A 6,000-nucleotide genomic window follows, 5' to 3' on the forward strand; every position below is an offset into this window, starting at 1 on the left:
TTTTTTTTCACATTTTAGAATAATAGTAAAGTCATCAAAACTAACATAAATGGAACTATGTGTTAACATAAACAAAACTGTGTTATATTTTAGCATCTTCAAAGTAGTCACCCTTTACCTAGAATTTGCAGACATGTACTCTTGACATTTTCTCAACCAACTTCTTGAGGTATCACCACTGGATGCTTTTAAACATTATTGAAGGAGTTCCTATCTATGTTGGGCACATATTGGCTGCTTTTCTTTATTATTTGGTCCAAGTCATCCATTAAAAAAAATATATATATATATATATTTTTTTATTACATTTTAGTTTTATAATGAAATAAATTAATATGGTGGCACAATTATATTTGTCTACAAAACTAATTTAAGCATACGCCTTCAGATCAAAAGATTTTTAAGATCATGAGAAACATTTCAGTCAAGTGTTTCAAAACTTTTGACCGGTAGTGTATATATACACTGGCGGCCAAAAGTTTAGAATAATGTACAGATTTTGCTCATATGGAAAGAAATTGGTACTTTTATTCACCAAAGTGGCATTCAACTGATCACAATGTATAGTCAGAACATTAATAACATAAAAATTACTATTACAATTTGGAAAAAATGTTCAGAACTTCTTAAACTACTTCAAAGAGTTCTTGTCAAAAATCCTCCACGTGCAGCAATGACAGCTTTGCAGATCCTTGACATTCTAGCTGTCAGTTTGTCCAGATACTCGGGTGACATTTCACCCCACACTTCCTGTAGCTCTTGCCATAGATGTGGCTGTCTTGTCGGACACTTCTCACGCACCTTACAGTCTAGCTGATCCCACAAAAGCTCAATGGGGTTAAGATCCATAACACTCATTTCCAATTATCTGTTGTTCAATGTCTGTGTTTCTTTGCCCACTCAAGGCCTGTGCCCCTGAGTCTTCTCTTTACCGTTGTACATGAAACTGGTGTTGAGCGGGTAGAATTCAATGAAGCTGTCAGCTGAGGACATGTGAGGCATCTATTTCTCAAACTAGAGACTCTGATGTACTTATCCTCTTGTTTAGTTCAGTACAAACATTCAGTAGACTTTCAGTAGCCTTTATATAGATCTTCATTAATTACCTTTTAGTGAACTAATGTTCTCAACAATAATGTAAGTAGGTCATTAATAGAGATATACAGGCTACTGAAAGTCTACTGAATGTTTGTTGAAACACTGTTTACTAGCTATAGCAAGCCAGTTCATAAGTCACTTATAGTCAGTTAAATATCTACTTAGGACCATCAAAATAAAGTGTTACCATTATAGATAATAGCGTTGGTTATAGGTTTTTTCTTTCTTTAGGCTATTCCTTTTAATCACCTTCATGATTTCAGTTCTGTTTTCTCATTGGTATCTTGCAAAGCCGTACATCTATTAAATTTTAGTAAATCTTTTACTTGCTAATTTCGGTTTGACTGGCACAGCAGGCAATGTCAGAGAGAGATCAGTGTGTGAAGAGGAGAGCATAGGGAATGACAACACAGGGGCAGTCACAGAGGACACCAGGAGTAAGAATGAGGAGGTTGTACAAGATGAGGGATCAGAACAGGACAGCAGACAGTTTTCAATGGAGTGGAGCCACACTGTTACTGACCCTGCTTTGTGGGGTGATACATCAAGTGACCGAGTGAAAACTGTTCTCATTGACAGAGGAGCCGCTCCTTTTCACAATCGCAGGTCACATTACCCTGCTTCAGCTAGAGATAGACTGATAGGCGGAAAGTCTAGGTCTCTCACTAATGATATGCTGATTTCTCTTTTACAAAATGACCAAAGCGTGAGTAGAGACTGGGAGATTTATTCACCCTCAGTGGGTAACATATATTGCTTTGCGTGCCGGCTACTTTCCACAAATTTCAACCAATTTGTTGAAGGCTTTTGTGACTGGAGCAAGGAGCATAAATCATGCGTGTTTTCACTATTGAAAAGGTCCAGAGGCACAGCCACAGTTAATTCGGAATTAGAAAAGCAAGTCCACTAGGAAAAGCATTATTGGCGTGAAGTACTCGAGTAGTAGCTGTGGTCAAATATATTGGGGAGCAAGGCTTGTCATTTAGAGGGGATGATGAATTGTTACATTCCCCTCACAACAGAAACTTTCTCGGTGTCCTTGAACTCATTGCTTAATTCGAACTATTTTTAGCAGCACACCTTGAGAAGTATGGGAATAAAGGCAGAGGCATTGTGTTGTATTTATCATCGTTAATGAGTTACTTGATGCTAAGTATTTTTCACTCATAGTGGATTCTACCCCAGACCTGTCCCACATCAATCAGTTAACATTTATTTTTCAATTTGTCAATAAGGAAGGATATGTTGTTGAGCGATTTCTGGGATTCCAGCCCATTGAGAGTCACACCGGTGAAAGTCTTGCTCAAAGAGTGATTTCGTTGGTTGATAACCTTGGTTTAGGAAAAATTACCAAAGTATCAGATTTTAAATCAAATATCAGACACAGAAACTGAAAAAACAGAAATGAAGCTATGGCTTTGGGTGCTAAATTTTGCATTTGTGGCAAACTTTTGGAACGTCATCCTGGAGAGATTTAAGACCACCAGTACAGAATTACAGAGTAGTTAAATAAATTTGGGAGTCACTGCACTCATTTGTTTTGGTCCAGAGAGATGCATTTTGATAAATTTGAAAGTGCTGCACTAGCCATACCAGGTATAGCCACAACATATGCACATGAAAATAGGCGTGTTGGAAAACAAAAATCATTTGCCGATTCTGATAATGTCTGAGTTCATGGGCAATGGAAGTCAAATGCTTTCAGCGTCACAAGGAATATAAACAAAAAGAGCTCTTGGTGGCCAACATACACACAAATAGGTTCTCAATAATATAAACTCTCCACACTCTTAGAAGACATGTCATGTCGCTCCACCATCACTATAATGAGAGACAGGTGTTAGAGTAATTACAACCTAGGTGACAAGCCTTACCGCTCTCCCTCTCCTACAGACAGACACATGACCATGCCCCCCATGCCACACAGATGAAAGCACAAATGAGGAGGTGACCCTGCTGGGTAGAGATCGATTTTAAAATAGGTACATTTTATGCTATCATTGACAACCTGCTGAGCTGCTTTGTCATTGTGTTGGAGCATACAAACATTTTACCGATCTATTCGGGGTCTTGTTCATGGATAAGGAGGCACCACACAGCAAAATAGTTTCACATTCTCAGGTGCTGTCCTCTGCATATACAGCTACTTGGACCACATCCTTGGTGATGAACTTGTGCAGTTTAGGTAATTTCTCTTAGACAGAGACTTCTCATGTACAAAGATGCTGAAAACAATCTTGGACCTGGGGCTATAGTCAGTTTTCCCAAATGTTTACGTAGCACTTCGGATCTTTCTAACATTACCAGTTACGAATTGTGAAGGGGAACGATCATTTTCCAAGATGGGACATGTGAAAAAGAAATTGAGAATGCAAATGGGTCAGAAGCGTCTCACATCCTTGTCATTAATGGCAGTTGAAACTGTTTTGGTCAGAGCTATGGACTTTAATGAAGTGGTTTATTATTTTGCTCAAAGGAAGGTGAGGAAAAAGCACTTCTAGAAAGCCAGAATGCGAGTATTGTATGTACTGCAACTGATTTGTATATTGCCTTTCATGGCGCAAGTGAACTCGAAATCGATGGAAAGACAAAGAATGTAAAGATGTCAAGAAAAGGAATCGTAGATGTCGCCTGTATTCTGTTGTTTTTATTTGTGTTAAAGTTAGTAGATATTATAGTGAGGATGCTGAGGCAGGTGTGTTAAGATTCATGTGCAGTTTTAATAACAGTATAAATAGTAAAACAAAGTAGCAAAATAAAAGGGAAAACAAAAAAGCAAGCAATAGTAAACAAAAGGCAGGCAAGGGTTTGGTACACAGGCTGACAGTCCAGAAAGGCAAACCAAGTAAATCCATTAGGCAGAGGGGTAATCTGGTAAACGGGCAATAAATCCACAAAAACTCACAAGCTGGCTGGGAAACACGAGAAACAGGCAGGAGTCAAAACACAGGGAAAACGGGATGGGTAAATAACACTCAGAAATGTTGACAAGGCAAACAAGACTTCACACTGAATGCGAGAAAACGGGGAACGTATGTGAAACAGATGTGAGAGTAATCAGTCTGATTGGTGGATTATGGGAAATGTAGTTCGTGAGATGTTAATACTCGGGGGATGGCGACCTCTGGTGGTGTACCCCCCCCCGCGAATGGCTCCTGATGTGAGGAGGTTGTCTGCGTCGGGTCTACCTCGACCTCTGGGAGTGGGACGATTAGGAAAATTGTGGTGGAATTCAGCGATGAGAGCCGGATCTAGAATGTCCTCAGAATTAGTCCAGGAACGCTCCTCAGGGCTGTAGCCCTCCCAGTCCACCAAGTATTGAAGCATCGAGAGTCCAGGAGCTTGTGTACCTGAAAGGCTTCCTCTCCATCAGTGAGGAATGGAAGGGGTCTCTGGGGGTCTTGAGGGCCCTCCTCTCTCGGAGGTGCCACAGGTTTAAGCAGGGAAACATGAAAGGTGAGGGAAACACGGTAATTAGCAGGGTGCTGAAGTTTAAATGATACTGGATTGATTTGACGAATAATTTTGAAAGGACCTACATACCTGGGACTTAGTTTCTTGCACGGGAGTCGCAGATGAAGATCTCGGGTAGATAGCCAAACCCATTGTCCAGGGGTATAGTTAGGGCCAGGGCGCTGATGGAGATTGGCCTGTTCACTCTGTCGGCGAATGGCATGCTGAAGTGGACGTGAGCTTGATCCCAGATAGCCTCGCTGCGCTGCATCCAGTCATCAACTGCAGGTACATTGGATGGCTCCCTGGACCAGGGAAAGAGTGGGGGTTGAAAACCTAGGATGCACTTGAAAGGCGTGGTTCCGGTAGCTGGTTTGAACAGAGTTCTGAGCATATTCTGCCCAGGGCAGGAAACGGCTTCATTCGTGCTGGCTGATTTGACAGTAGGCCTAGAGGAATTTACCAAGGTCCTAATTAAGATGTTTGGCTTGACCGTTGGATTGAGGATGGTAACCAGAGGTTAGACTCACATTGATGTTGAGCAGTTTGAAGAAGGCTGACCAGACTCGGGAAGTGAATTGGGGACCCCGGTCGGAGACAATGCCTTCGGGTAGGCCATAAAAGCGGAAGACATACTGAAACAGGTTCTCAGCACATTCCATAGATGAGGGGAGCTTGGGCAGAGGGATGAATCTACAGGCCTTAGAGAGTTGCGTAGATCCGTGATGTGAGAAATGAGCAAAACCAAGGAAGCACTGTAGTTCCTTGACAGACACCGGTAGTGGCCACTGCGGTACGGCTTGTACCTTGGAAGAGTCCATGGTGACCCCCATGGGGGAGATGACATACCCAGGAAAGAGATGGTCGACTGGTGAAACTCACATTTCTCCATCTTGGCATATAGTTGATGTTGAATGAGGTGGTTGAATACCACTCTGACGTGTTGAACGTGCTCATCAAGGGAAGAGGAGTATATCAGAATGTCATCGATGTAGACTATCACCCATTTGCCAATAAGATCACGAAAAATGTCATTAACAAAGGCTTGGAAGACAGATGGACTATTGGAAAGGCATTACCTGGTATTCATAGTGGCCAGTGTGTGTAGAAAAGGCTGTTTTCCATTCATCCCCCTCCCGGATGTGGATTAAATTGTAGGCATTACGAAGATCTAGCTTGGTGTAGATCTTGCTGCTGGTACCAGAGGGATGGGATAGCGATACTTGATAGTAACTGAGTTCATGGACGAAGACCCCCATACTTCTTTCCAACGAAGAAGAAAGCAGGAGAAGTGGAAGGTTGAATGAATCCCTTTTCATGGGATTCCGAAATGTACTCCATGGCTTTAGTCTCAGGTTCAGATAAGGGCTATATCCATCCGCATGGCAGAAGGTCAATGGCACGTTCACAGGAACGGTGAGGGGGAAGCTGCATAGCCTTTAATTTGCT

The sequence above is a fragment of the Myxocyprinus asiaticus genome, chromosome 13 (assembly GCF_019703515.2).
Source record: "Myxocyprinus asiaticus isolate MX2 ecotype Aquarium Trade chromosome 13, UBuf_Myxa_2, whole genome shotgun sequence".
Taxonomy (NCBI): Eukaryota; Metazoa; Chordata; class Actinopteri; order Cypriniformes; family Catostomidae; genus Myxocyprinus; species Myxocyprinus asiaticus.